The following is a 15,633-nucleotide window of genomic DNA, read 5'->3' on the forward strand; positions in this document are numbered from 1 at the left end:
TGGGAACAGACCTTCCCGCAGGCCAGCCCACAGGCAAGTGTGCCCTTTGGCACGTTACTCTCCCTGGGTGCGGCAGTTCCACGTGAGAAACGGGGTGAGACAAAAAGGTCAGCTTCTGCTTCCCTTCTTAACTACAAAGAGGAAGTTGTGAGGAAAAAGACAATAACAAACTGGGTCTCTAGCCCTTCTAGTTGTGATTTGGGGCAAGTGCTCAGGCTGCCCTTCGCCTTCGCCATTTGTAAAATAAACTACTGTGGTTGAACTTTGACCCCTTATAGGTGCTTTTGGCTTGAATGTCCACCCTGGAACTGAGGGACTTTCGAGATAATCATAACCGAATTGAGATGTGGGGACAGTCTTTGGTCCCCGTGGGTCAGAATACAGTACTCCTTTCTCTTAGGAAGGCATGTCCTAGGATAACTGCCTAAAAAACATTTCCTAGAAAAGCCAGAATACTGAGAGTTCTACACACACAGTTTCGGAACTAGACAGATCTTGGTTCCAACCCTAGTTCCATTACTTCTCCCTGTATCATCAGTTTTTTGTTTTTTGGTTTTGTTTTGTTTGAGACAGGGTCTTGCTCTGTCACCCAGGCCGTAGCACAGTGGCGCGATCATGGCCCACTGCAACCTCCGCCTCCCAGGTTCAAGCGATTCTCCCACCTCAGCCTCCCAAGTAGCTAGGACTACAGGTGCATGCCTCCACACCCGGCTGTTTATTCAGCTTCTGTAAAAGGGGATTAATTATACCCAACACAAGCAATTGTAATGATTAAATGTATGTACAGCATTTAGCGTAGTGACTGGCACATGGTTAATGATTCATAGAAACTTGAAAGAAAAAAACTTTAAGGCATAGCTGTATTCTGGATACCACCACTACCCACCCCTTTTATTGAGACAGGGTCTCACTCTGTTGCCCAGGCTGGAGTACAGTAGAGTGATTATAGCTCACTCTAGCAGTAACCTCCTGGGCTTAAGCCATCCTCTAACCTCAGTCTCCCAAGTAGCAGGACCACAGGTGTGCACAGCCATGCCCAGCTAATTTTTGTATTTTTAGTAGAGACGGGATTTCACCATGTTGGCCAGGCTGGTCTCCAGCCCTTGACCTCAGGTGATCCGTCCACCTCAGCCTCCCAAAGTGCTGGGATTACTGGCATGAGCCACTGTGCCCAGCCAAGGACAGTTTTAGATTTATAGAAAAATTGAAAAGATAGTCGAGTTCCCCTACACCTGGCGCCCAGTTCCCCCTTTTATTAACATATTACATTAGTAGAGTACATGTATTACAATAAATGAGCTAATATTGATACATCACTGTTGACTGAAGCTCATACTTCCCTAATTTTTACCTAGTGACCTTTTGCTGTTCCAGGATCTCATCCAGGATACCAGACTACATTCAGTTTTCCTGTTTCCATAGATTCCTCTTGACTGTGGCAGTTTCTTAGACTTTGTTCTGATGACCTTAACAGTTTTGAAGAATACTGGTCAAGTATTTTGTAGACTGTCCCTCAATTGGGATTGTGATGCTTTTCTCGTGATTAGACTGGGATTATGAGTTTTTGAGGGTAAGATCACAGAGGTGAAATGCCATTTCATCACATCATATTAAGGGCACAAATAGCAACATGACTTAGCAATGTTGATGTTGACCTTGATTGTCTGGCTGAGGAAGTGTGTCAAGTCTTTCTACTGTAAAGTTACTCTGCCCCTTCCTCCCCTTTTCTATACTGTACTCTTTGGAATGGAGTCACTCTACACAATCCACACTTAAGCAGCCCCCCTCCTTTTTTTTTTTGGCCTTTTCTTTCCCGTAAAAGACGAGGTCTCAGTGTTTTAAAACATCCTTTTCTAGCCGCCAACGCTACTGTCCAGGTCTTGAGACCGAACTCTACTGGAATTAGAGCTCCCCTCAGAGAAGAGGGAGTATCCTAGTGAATGCAGCCCCTCTTATCAAAATGATGGTTTATGTCCCATTCTGTCTTTCCCTCCAGTACCAGTCAATTTAGGGACAAGAGGATTGCTGACCCGGAAATGTGAAAGATGATGTTGACACCTTTAATAGCAAGGCGGTGAGCAGATAAATAGGTAGAAAGGTCATCTTCAAAGCATTTCACCCACAAAAACTCATCACAGCCCCACCCTGACCTGGAGGATGATGAAGCCCTAGTCTAACCCACTGGAACATATACCTGGCACCCAGACCAGAAGTGGCCCCCTGAGCTCATGTCAACTCACAAACTCACTAAGCATCCACTGCAGGCATGCCTCTAAGCTGGGAGGTTGGAAGCTCAATGTGTTAATGAGTTTTATAATCAAGGCTGTTTATTCTCAGGTCACAGGAACTGGAATTCCACAGAACTAGCTCATGTGTTTTTATTCTAGCCAGTAAGACATTGTTTATTAGTAGACTGCCACTGTGTCTTATTCATGCCTGAATCCTCAGCAACAGGCACACCATCTGACACAAAGTAGACACTAAGTAATTGTTCTCAAGAGACTCATGGCCAAGGACAGGAAGACAATGAGTAATCACAAAATCACAAATTGAATCCTACCCTCTATCCCCATGCCTATCTGTTCTCTCAAGCACATAGTAGGTGCTCAAGACTATAAATTCCAAAACTCTACACCAGCTACTCCAATGTTTCGCACATATTAAGTGCTCAAAACATATTTGTTAAAAAGAATGAATGCTAGAAACAGCTTCCTAGAGCTTTCTCATATTATTTCATAATGGCATGTAGATTGACTTGCCTGATTGGTGCCCTCTGGTGGTAAAGAAAAACAGCACTCAAAATTTAAATTTAAAAAATAATAATTTTTTTAAAAAAAGAAAACAGAGCACTTAATGCTCAGTGTCAGGCATCACCTGGTACTTTCCAACCAGGGTACTTCTTCTTCTTTTTTTTTTTTTTTTTTTTTTTTTTTAACTGAGACAGAGTCTTGCTCTGTCACCCAGGCTGGAGTGCAGTAGCATGATCTTGGCTCGCTGCAACCTCCGCCTCCTGGGTTCCAGCAATCCTCCCACCTCAGCCCCTGGAGTAGCTGGGACTACAGGCGCAGTGCCACCACGCCGGACTAATTTTTGTATTTTTAGTAGAGACAAGGTTTCATTATGTTGCCCAGGCTGGTCTTGAACTCCTGAGCTCAAGCAATCCGCCCACCTCAAACTCTCAAAGTGCTGAGATTACAGGCGTGAGCCACCACGGCAGGCCCACTACTAATTTTAGAGGAAGACTGTGGCTCCTTAAGAGTAGTGTCCAAGTTTTACATATATGTTAACATATTAAATTTTAAAAAGTTGGCCAGGCGCAGCGGCTCACGCCTGTAATCCCAGCACTTTGGGAGGCTGAGGCAGGCGGATCATTTGAGGTCAGGAGTTCAAGATCAGCCTGGCCAACATGGTGAAACTTTTTTCAACATGGTTAAATTTTTTTCCTAAGTATTTTATTTTCTTGTAGCTATTATAAATGGGATTTCCTTCTTGAATTCTTTCTCAGCTAGTTATTATTGGTGTATAGAAATGCTACTAATTTTTGTATGTTGATTTTTTTATCCCACAACTTTTTTTTTTTTTTTCAGACAGTCTTGCTCTGCAGCCCAGGCTGGAGTGCAGTGGAGCAATCTTGGCTCACTGCAACCTCTGCCTGCTGGGTTCAAGCGCTTCTCCTGTCTCAGCCCCCTGAGTAGCTGGGACTACAAGCGCATGCCACCATGCCCGGCTAATTTTTGTGTTTTTAGTTGAGACGGGGTTTCACTGTATTGGTCAGGCTGGTCTTGAACTCCTGACCTTAGGTGATCCTCCCGTCTTGGCCTCCCTAAATGCTGGGATTACAAGCGTGAGCCACCACGCCTGGCCATATCCTACAACTGTACTGAACTTATTTATTAGATCTAAGAGCTTTTGCTGGAGTTGTTAGGTTTTTGTAAATACAGGATCATGTCATCTGCATAGAGGGACAATTTTACTTTCTCTTTTCCAATTTGGATGTCTTTTACTTGTTTCTATTGCCTGATTGCTCTGGCTAAGACTTCCAGTACTGTGTTGAATATGAGTGGCGAAAATAGACATCCTTGTCTTGTTCCAGTTCCTAGAGGAAAAGCTGAAAGCTATGATAGTATGATGTTAACTGTGGGTTTGTCATATGTAGGCTTTATTATGTTGAGGTATTATACACTCCTTCAATGCCTAGTTTGAGAGTTTTTATCATGAAGAGATTTTGAATTGTATCAAATGCTTTTTCTACATCTCTTGAAATGATCTTATGGTTTTTGTCCTTCTTTCTGTTGATGTGATGTGTCGTCTTTGTTGATTTGTGTATGTTGAACTACCTCTGCATTTTTGGGACAAATCCCACTTGATCCTGGCATGTTATCTTTTTGATGTGCGGTTGGATTCAGTTGGTTAGTATTTGTTGAAAATTTTTACATCTGTGTTTATCAGGGATATTAGAGTGTAGCTATCTTTTTTTGTTGTTGTTGCAGTCTTACCTGGTTTTGGTATCAGAGTACTGCTAGCCTAGTAGAATGAGGAAGAATTCCCTCCTTTTCAATTTTTTGGAATAGTTTGAGGAGAATTGGTGTTAGTTTGTCTTTGTTAGTTTGGTAGAATTTGGTATTGAAGTCATTAGCAGTGAAGCCATTGGGTCCTGGGCTTTTCACTGTGGAGATACTTTTTATTATGGATTCAATTTCGTTACTCATGATTGGTCTGTTCTGGTTTTCTGTTTATTCCTGATTCAATCATGGTCGGTTGTATGTGTAAAGGAATTTATCCATTTCCTCTAAGTTTTCTAGTTTATTAATATAGTTGTTCATAATAGTGTCTGATGATTTTTTGTATTTCTGTGGTGTCAGCTGTAATGTCTACTTTTATTTATTTATTTATTGAGATGGAGTCTCGCTCTGTTGCCCAGGCTGGAGTGCAGTGGCATGATCTCAGCTCACTGCAAGCTCCACCTCCCAGGTTCCAGTGATTCTCCTGCCTCAGCCCTCTGAGTAGCTGGGATTACAGGCATGCGCCACCACATCCAGCTAATTTTTTTGTATTTTTTTTAGTAGAGATGGGGTTTCACCCTGTTGGTCAAGCTGGTCTCGAACTCCTGAACTCCTGACCTTGTGATCCACCCACCTTGGCCTCCCAAAGTGTTATTTATTTTTTGACACTGGGTCTCGCTCTGTTGCCCAGGCTGGAGGGCAGTGGTGTGATCATGACTCACTGTAGCCTCAACCTCCGGGGCCGAAGTGATCTTCCCACCTCGGACTCCTGAGTAGCCAGGAGTACAAGTGTGTCCGGAATTGGTGGGTTCTTGGTCTCGTTGACTTCAAGAAGGAAGCCGCGGACCCTCACGGTGAGTGTTACAGTTCTTAAAGATGGTGTGTCCGGAGTTTGTTCCTTCAGATATTCAGATGTGTCCAGAGTTTCTTCCTTCTGGTGGGTTCGTGGTCTCACTGACTTCAGGAGTGAAGCTGTGGACCTTCACGGTGAGTGTTACAGCTGGCCAGTTTCCTTAGAATATTTTTTAACTTAGAGTTGGATGGCCTCCAGCTCCATCTGTGTTGCTGCGAAGGACATGATAGTTTTTTTTATGGGTGCATAGTATTCCATGGTATATGTATGCCACATTTTTTTATTCAGTTCACCATTGATGGGCACTTAGGTTAATTCTGTGTCTTTGCAATTGTGAACAGTACTGTGATGAACATATGTGTGCATGTGTCTTTATGGTAGAATGATTTATATTCCTTTGGGTATATACTCAGTAATAGTATTACTGAGTCTCAGGGTAATTCTCAAGTTCTTTGAGAAATCACCAAACTGCTTTTTATAATGGCGGAACTAATTTACTTACCTATCAGTAGTGTATAAGCATTCCCTTTCCCCTGCAACTTAGCCAGCATCTATTTTTTGGCTTTTTAATAATAGTCATTCTGACTGGTATGAAATGGTATCTCATTGTAGCTTTCATTTGCATTTCTCTAGTAATTAGTGATGTTGAACATTTTTTTCATGTTTGTTAGCTGTGTGTATATCTTCTTTTGAGAAGTGTCTGTTCATATCCTTTGCCCTTTGTCTTTTTAAATGAGGTTGTTTTTGGCTTGTACATTTGTTTAAGTTCCTTATAGATTCTGGATATTAGACCTTTGTCAGATGCATAATTTTCAAGCATTTTTTCCCATTCTGTAGGCTGTCTGTTTGGTCCGTTGATAGTTTCTTTTGCTATGCAGAAGCTCTTTAGTTTAATTAGGTTCCACTAATCTGTTTTTGATTTTGTTGCAATCGCTTTTGGCACCTTCATCATGAAATCTTTCCAAGGTCCTGTGTCAGAAAGGTATTTCCTAGGATTTTATAGGTCTTTTTTTTATTTTGAGACAGAGTCTTCCTCTGCTGCCCAGGCTGGAGTGCAGTGGCATGATCAGGGCTCACTGCAACATCCACCTCCTGGGTTCAAGCGATTCTCTTGCCTCAGCCTCCCCAGTAGCTGGGATTACAGATGTGCACTACCATGCCCAGCTAATTTTTATATTTTTAGTAGAGACGGGGTTTCACCATGTTGGCCAGGCTGGTCTTGAACTCCTGACCTCATGATCCACCTGCCTGGGCCTCCCAAAGTGCTGGGATTACACGCATGAGCCACCACGCCCGCCCTTTTCCAGAGAGTTTATAATTTTAGGTTTTACACTTAAGTCTTTTATCCATCATGGGTTGCTTTTTGTTTGTGGTGAAAGCAAGGGGTCCAGTTTCAGTCTTTTGCATATGGCTAGTCAGTTATCCCAACACCATTTGTTGAGTAGGGAGTCCTTTCTCCATTGCTTGTTTTTGTTGGCTTTGTTGAAGATCAGATGGTTGTAGCTGTGCAGCTTTACTTCTGGGTTCTCTGACCTGTTCCATTGGCCTGTGTGTCTGTTTTCATACCAGGGCCATGCTGCTTTGGTCACTGTAGCCTTGTAGATGGTTTAAGTAGGATAGTGTGACGCCATCAGCTTCATTCTTTTTGTGTAGGATTGCTTTGGCTATCTTCCACATAGCTAGTCCATCACAAGTTGTGGTAATTTTTTCTGCTGTTTCTCAAACCTGTCTCTCCTCTCAATTCTTACTGTCACCCTGGTTTTCAGACCATCAACATCTCTCACCTAAGCTGTGCGGTAGCCTCCTAACTGATCCCTGACATCTCAGTGTTGCCCCTCTGCCCTCACCACTGAAACACAGACTACCTAAAACGTAATTATCATGAGACTTCCCTTCTTAAAATCCTTTTTTGACTCTCTATTTCCTATTAAATAATGTCTATACTTCTTCATGTAATGGACAGGCATCTCCTGTTCCTCTCAGCTCTACATTTGTTACTGTAGTAATAGGTAAATGTTTATAATTTCCCCTGAAGTCCCTCTGCTATTCAGTGCTTCCATGTATTTGTTCATTATGATCTTTTTCTCTGAAACTCCCTCACCACTTTTCCTCCTGGCTAATTATTTACTGTCCTTCAAGCTTAAGCTCAAGCATCATCTTTTTCAGAAAACCTACTTTGAAGTTCCAGAGTGGACCAATGGCCCCTTTTAATGCTCCCCATAGTCATCGTGTTGATCTCTATCTTTTCACTTTAAACATGCTTTTAAACCTACTTCCTGCGTATAAAGTTTGTTATAATTTTAATATTTGTATTTTTCTGTGTCTTGTTCTTCTCTTTATGGTTTCTGTTGACTCCTGCTTATGGTAGTTTGACCCTTCAACTCTTTGTTAAATTTTATAAATCGCTCATATTTGTCTAAACTTTAACTTTGGGTTTCCTGAGAGACCACAACTGAGATGATTTGCTTGGTTTCTGCTTGGCTCTGGAAGCAGGACCAATCAGGAACCATTCTAGTTAGATTTATTGGTTTGAGTTTTCTTGGACTATGAGTATGGTGTAAATTCAAATTCCAGCATAAAAGTAAAGCTGGTTAGAAATATTAGGGAAGACTATTAAAATTATTAATGTTTTACAATCCACCGCCTGCAGAGACTGATTTGCTTATTGGTTCACTTGTCATATCCTTCCAGCTTTGTCTTTTCCACTAAATATATAGCCCATTTTGGTGCCTGGATTTATGTGGAGGTCTCAGATTCAGTTTCCTGCTTTGTCAGGTTCAAATCCTGTTAGTCAGTTAACCAGAAAAATTCTAGATTCCCAGGAATGTGTCAGAGCATTTCAGTGTCCCCTATTGACATCTCATTCCCAGCTTTTTAAAAAAGAAAGTATTTTTATTTTCCTATTGATTGCCCCAATTCCTATGTACTACCTGAGGCAGCCACAATATTAACTAACAAAGCTCTAGGTTTTTGGTTTTGGCACACTTCCACGGCATCTCTGGCTTCTGTGTTAACTGATGACTTTAGTTTCACCTCTAGATTGTTTGCATGCATGTGTGTGTGTGTGTGTAATCATTTTGTACTTCCTCTACATTTTTGTGAGTTCAGAAATGTATTTAAAAGTATATTTGGGGTCAGGCACAGTGGCTCACACCTGTAATCCCAGCACTTTGGGAGGCTGATGCGGGAGGATCATGAGTTCAGGAGTTTGAGACTTTTCTGGCCAACATGGCAAAACCCCATCTCTATTAAAAATACAAAAGTTAGCTGGGCATGGTGGCATGGACCTATAATCCCAGCTACTAGGGAGACTGAAGCAGGAGAATCGCTTGGACTTGGGAGGCGGAGGTTGCAGTGAGCCGAGACCACGCCATTGCACTCCAGCCTGGGCAACAGAGCGAGACTCTATCTCAAAAAAATAAATAAATAAATAAAAAGTGTATTTGGAAGTGATGTCGGTAAAAATGGCAAGCTAGGAACCTTCTAAAATTCCTATCTTCATAAAAGCAACTCAGAAAAATAGAAGCAACTTTTTCAGAACTCTGGAAAATATCTAAAGGTTTGCTGTAATCTTGGAGCATTTATTCAAGAACATAGGCTGAATTTTGGTTAGAATAGTGAGCTTTGTAATGTTCTTATTTGCTCTGTGCTCATCACATCCTCCCAGCTACATGGTAGCCTTGAAAACCAACATCCTACAATCTTGGTGAAAAACAAGCTCCTGGGAGCCATAGAAAGAAACAAAAGGGGGTTGGGACTCATTCCTTTTTTTTCCTCTCTCTCCCACTGTCAGACAGCATGGGCTGTACCGTGCATTCCTTCCTCTGGAGAAATGACGGTAGGTTTCCACATCTGTGTAGTATCTCCTGCTCTGGAGATCACCCTGAGCCCTTGCATCTCCTACCAGGTAAGCCAAGCCCAGTCCAGGCCTGGCTGTGAGCCTGGGCCTGGAACTCAATTTTCCTGAGTCATTATTTACACAACAGAAATAATGAAAGTGTCTACCATGAAGGGATGCTGTGAGGACTAAATGAGCTGTGTACATAAAAGGCCTGGCCCAGAATGAGCACTCAGAGATGGTGGATGTAGTTTTTTGTGGGAATAAAATGTTAAGACAGGTTCCCCAAGCTTCATCTGCGTAAAGTTTTAACACGATCTCTGGATGCTTGTCAGATAATTGTCTAGATTAATCACTTGAAAAGCATTACACACACACACACACACACACACACACACACACTGTTTTGTGATCTTTTTTCGACAAAACAAAATACTGGAACAAAATTTCATGTTTCAATTCTTCATCTAGATCATAATTGTAAATAGCTAATTGTGTGGTGATATGCAGAGTGATATTTAATCAGTCCCCTATTCTGAAACATTGAGGTGGTTTTCCACTTGTCATTGTTTGAAAAAATTCATGCCAAATGTATTTACAATATTATTCCCCTTACAATATTATTCCCTTGCCAGATTTTCTAGAATACATTTCTAGAAATGGAATTACTGATTTGAAGAATATGCATGTTTTTAAGGTTTTGATTTCTGTTACCACCAGAACCTTGCTAAAATAATTTTACTGAGAAAGTGAGGTGGTACATTTTTGTATGAGGGCCATGTTTTTTATTTTTTAAAAATTGCAGCAAAATACACCGAAGAATGCAGTTTAGTGGTATTAGACATTTATGTTGCTCTGTTACCATTACCACTGCCCATCCTCACACTCTTTTCATCTTGCAAAGCTGAGACTTTGTATCTATTAAAAATAACTCCCAAATGAGTTCAAAACTTATGTCCACATAAAGACTTAAACATAAATGCTTATAGCAGCTTTATTCAGTAAGTGCTAAAACTTAGAAGCAACTAAGATGTCCTTCAGTAGATGAATGGGTAAATAAACTGTGGTACATACAGACAATGGGATATTCAGCACTAAAAAGAAATGAGGCTGAGGCAGGAGGATGGCTTGAGGCCAGGAGTTAGAGACTAGTCTGGCAACATAGCCAGACCTCATCTCTACAAAAAAAAAAATAAATAAATAAAAAGAAAGAGTTGGGTGTAGTGGTGCACACTGTAGTCCCAGCTACTTAGGCAGCTGAGGTGGGAGAATTGCTTGAGGCCAGGAGTTTGAGGTTACAGTGAGCTATGATGGTGGCACTGCACTCCAGCCTGGGTGACAGAGTGAGACCCTCTCTCCATGAAGAGACATGGAGAAACTTTTTTTTTTTTTTGGTATTTTTTGTAGAGACAGAGTTTTGCCATGTTGCCCAGGCTGGCCTCAACCTCCTGGGCTCAAGCCATATGCCCACCTCAGTCTCCCAAAGTGCTGGGATTACAGCATTGAGTTACTGTGCCTGGCTGCGAAACAGGAACTTGGGATGCATATTACTAAGTGAAAAAAAACCAATCTGAAAAGGCGACATACTGCATGATTCCAATTACACATTATCGAAGAGGCAAAGCTATGTAAACAGTCAAAAGATCAGTGATTGCCAGGAGTTAGGGAGCCTGAGGAATGAACAGGTGGAGCACTGAGGATTTTGGGCGTCAATAAACAATTCTGTATGATACTATTTGGTGGATACATGTCATTATATATTTGTCCAGACTTACAGAATATGCAACATCAACTGTGAACACTAATATCAACTACGGACTCTGGGTCATAATGATGTGTCAGTGTAGGTGCATTGATGGGAACCAAGGTAACACTTTAATATAGGATGTTGACAGTCGGGGAGGCTGCGCATTTGGGGAAAGGGTGAAGGGTACGTAGGACCTCTCAGTACTTTGGGCTCATTTTTGCTTTGAACATATAACTGCTTTAGTAAATAAAGTCTGTTAAAAAGTGTTTTTAAAAAAGATAATGAATAGATACAAACACCAAGATGACAAAGAAATTCAAATGATTTGATAGATGTCTTAAAGCAGTCATGATAAAAATGCCTCCAATGGCCGGGTGCGGTGGCTCAGGCCTGTAAACCCAGCACTTTGGGAGGCCGAGTGGGGTGGATCATCTGAGGTCAGGAGTTCGAAACTGGCCTGGCCAACATGGCGAAACCCTGTCTCTACTAAAAGTACAAAAATTAGCCAGGCGTAGTGGCATGCGCCTGTAGTCCCAGCTACTTGGGAGGCTGAGGCAGGAGAATCACTTGAACCCGGGAGGTGGAGGTTGCAGTGAGCTGAGATCACGCCACTGCACTCCAGCCTGGGCGACAGAGTGAGACTCCATCTCAAAAAAAACAAACAAAAAAAGCCTCCAACAAGCAATACAAACATGCTTGCAAAGAAAGAGAAGATACAAAGAAAAGATTGAGAACCGAAAAATAATAATATAAATAACAATATAAACCTCAGCATATGGGCTCAACAGCAGAATGGAAGGGATAGAGAAAATAAATTAGTGAACTTCAAGATAGAACAATACAAATTACCCCAGCTGAAGAGCAGAGAGAAAGTGGACTGGAAAAAAAAAAAGTGAACAGAGTGTCAGGAACCTGTAGGACCAACAAAGGATCTAACATTCAAAACACTGTTGTCCCAGAAGGAGAAGAGGAGGACACGGCAAAATAAGTACTTGAAGAAATAATGACCAAAAATTTTCCAAATTTGATTTGGCAAGAGACATAAACCTACAAATTCAGTGAGCTAAGTGAATTCCAACAGGATAAATCTCCCACATCCATGTCAAGACACATCCATAATTCATCTCCTGGGGTCACCAGGCTGAGGTGGCAAACATGCTAACTGTGATTTGTGCAGAGCAAAATTATTTCCATTTATAGAGGAAGAGACTGAGATTCAGAAGGATTCTGTCTTGCCCAAGAATACAGATCTTGGCAGAGCTCACCATAAGGCCAACGGAAGCCATGGAGAGCACTGTGAAGTGTGGAAATTGCTGCAGGTGACATCTAAAAGGAGATTTATTGAGGATCAAGGCAGAGGTCCCCAGAGGACAAACTGTGCATCTGATTCCTTCCTGCTGCTTTTCTTCCTGGCAGAAATAGATGATTGAATTCATCTTTCTCCTGGCACCTTGTCTCAGAGACTTACCTTGCCACAGTTCTAGACCCATCCAGGCCATGACTGCCATGTAGATGACACACCTGTCTGCTCACGAATAACTGGCCAAGCCTGAGGTAGGCAGGTTTTGGAGCATTGATAACATGGGTTTTTCCTGTGTTGCCCCTAAACATGTTGTTTCATTTTGTCCCCTTGTCATGGGGTCTTCACAGAACTCCTGCCTTAGAGGATAAGGAGAGACTCTTGCTGTAGCAACTGTAGACACCGGTGTGCACTGAAGAGGGAGGTGAACCTTGGCAGAAGATGGAAAATTTTTTTGGAGAAGGGGATTTTTGGATCAGTGCTTGTGGCTCTGACTCTCTTTCTGAAAGGGAATACCCAAGAACATGAGGATTTTCTGTATCTAGAGCTTGAAGATTAGCCTTCTCCAGTATTTTGTGCTCTTCCTTAAACGATCACAATATAGTCTGAGGTCAGCTTTCTTCAAACAGGAATGACCTTACAGGCAGAGAAGATAGCTATAGGTGGAGACTGTTACCTCATACTGTAGACTCAGATGTGTAGGACAGGTTCAGATCCAGCTGCCCAAGCTCAATTTGGAGGACATGCCATTCTTGGTACTGTTCATTCTGAACTAGAGATTTCTTTGTCTGCTTCTCTAAGACATCTTTCTGGCTTGTGTTTAGTGCTTAGCACACCAAACCACTTTCCTTCAATTATGATAACAGTGAATCATTTCTGTGTGCTTACTATATACCACATAACTTAGTATACAGCATGTAACTCATATAAGTTAAGAATTTTTTTTTCATTTTATCATCACAACCACCTTGGGATTGCCCATTTTCCAGATCATCAAATGAGGTTTCTGGAGGTGAAGTGACTCTTCCATCTCCCAGAGCAGCAGCTCCCAGCCAGAGTTGGCCCTGCCTGCACCCAAGACTTTGGCAAAGCAACCAGAACCAGAAAGAACCACGAGAGAAGCTTTCAATGACTTTCAGCCGCTTTGTCCCCCTTTGTTTCTCTTCTCCTCTCCTGCATTTTTCTCCATCTCCAGGTACAGTTCAGGATGTGGATGCCTGTCCCCACACAAAAACACTTGGGATTCATTCCTCATACCACAGTTCATCCCGATTTTCCCCCCTTTAAAGTCAGATCTCACCTACCTCTTTGGTCAGAGATGTGTGTTTTAAAATCCCCGAGGAAGGAGGCAGGGACTGTGCCCTGAGATGATTATTGGTGAAGTGGATTTATGCCTAATTTCAGTTTAAGAGAATGTTGCTGTGTCTCTGCCTAGGACAGGCAGCCCGCTGTGGCCCTGGGTGATGAGGAAAGGCCACAGAGGCCCAGGGTTTTATCACCTGTGGCTGCCAGTGTCTGCAGAGCCAGAATTGAGCTAATCCCATGAAAGAATGAGCGCTGGTGGACAGTTGTATGGCAGGTTGCTATGGGGCTTCTTGATCTCTCAAATTCCGGGAGACAAGATCAATGCATCCTTGAGGGTCCCCTTCCCAGCAGGCTCTGGTGGCTACAAACTGGTTCAGGTGTGGAAGATCATACCACTTTACCTTTGGTTTTTCTTTGAAAAACAGACAACGAAAGACAGATGAAAACAAGAATTCTACCGGTGGGCAGGCAAGAATTCTCTTCGGGAAAAGGGATGTTTGTGGCTCTTCCACACATTGGCCTTGAAAGAGGTTGTTTGCAGAGTGGCTATTATTAAAATGTCCAAAAAATAGAAAATGCTGGTGAGGCTGCAGAGGAAAGGGAATGCTTATGCACTGTTGGCCAGAGTGTAAATTAGTTCATGGAAAAATTATAAAGAAAGCAGTTTGGAGATTTCTGAAATAATTTAAAACAGAACTACCATTCCACCCAGCAATTCCTTTACTGGGCATTTACCCAAAGGAAAATAATTGTTCTGCCAAAAAGACACATGCTCTTGCATGTCCATCACAGCAGTATTCACAATAGCAAAGCCATGGAATGAACCTAGGTGGCCATCAGCGGTAGACTGGGTAAAGGAAATGTGGTACATATACAGCATGGAATACTATGCAGCCATGAAAAGAATGAAATCATGTCCTTTGCAGCAACATGGATGGAGCTGGAGACCATAATCCTAAGCAAATTAACATAGGAATGGAAAACCAAATATCATATTCTCATGTATAAGTGGGAGCTGAGCACTGGGTACACATGGATATAAGACGGGAACAGTAGACACTGCAACTACTAGAGGGAAGAGAGAAGGAGGGTGGAAAGGGCTGAAAAACTACCTATTGGGTACTGTGCTCACTGCCTGAGTGACGAGATCATTTGTGCCCCAAACCTCAGCATCACACAATATACCCATGTAACAAACCTACACATGTACCCCCTGAATCTAAAATAAAAGTTGAAATTACTTTTTTAAAACACAGGGCCTGGGCCAGAAGCGGTGGCTCATACCTGTAATCCCAGCACTTTGCATCACTTGAGGTCAGGAGTTCAAAACCAGCCTTGCCAACATGGTGAAACCCTATCTCTACTAAAAACACACACACAAAAAATTAGCTGGGCACGGTGGTGCACGCCTCTAATACCAGCTATTTGGGAGGCTGAATCACTTGAGCCCTGGAGGCAGAGGTTGTAGTGAGCAGAGATCATGCCATGGCATTCCAGCCTGGCTGTAGTTGAGCCAGAAGGAGATATTTTGTGTGAAGGCTGAGGTGGGGGCTCTTCAGAGCCTCTGTGAGCAGGAGGGCCTAAGCTGTGGTGGTGGACAGAGTTGTAGCTTTCTGCCTCTTTGCCCTTTGGCATGGACCCACAGGTGAACAGTACCAGCCTCCATCCCGAGCACACGTTCTGCAGACCTTCACATCTCACAGTTCCATGTGAGCAAATGGACTGGGAAAGCTGTGTGGCCTGAGAAAAGGCAATGCCATGGCCTGGCTCTCACACAGTATTTTGTCTTGGATTTTGAATAAGCCTTTTTTTTAAAATTTAATTTAATTAATTTATTTATTTTTTGCTTGTTTTGTGTTTTTGGTGGTGGTGGTGGTGGTGGTGGTTTATTTCACACTGACCACTTGGAACAAATCCCATGGTTATCTGTGATTTTCATGCCCTGTTTCTGCTGGCAACCCTTCTGAGTGGGGTGACTCACTTTCCTGTATAAAGAGTTTGAGTAGCCCAGGTAGGAGGTGGAAGCAGCCATCTGGAAGGCCATTGGGATCCTTATATCTGTCTCTTGGCTTCAGATAACCAGCTGGG

The sequence above is a fragment of the Gorilla gorilla genome, chromosome 13 (genome assembly GCF_029281585.2).
Source record: "Gorilla gorilla gorilla isolate KB3781 chromosome 13, NHGRI_mGorGor1-v2.1_pri, whole genome shotgun sequence".
Classification (NCBI taxonomy): domain Eukaryota; kingdom Metazoa; phylum Chordata; class Mammalia; order Primates; family Hominidae; genus Gorilla; species Gorilla gorilla.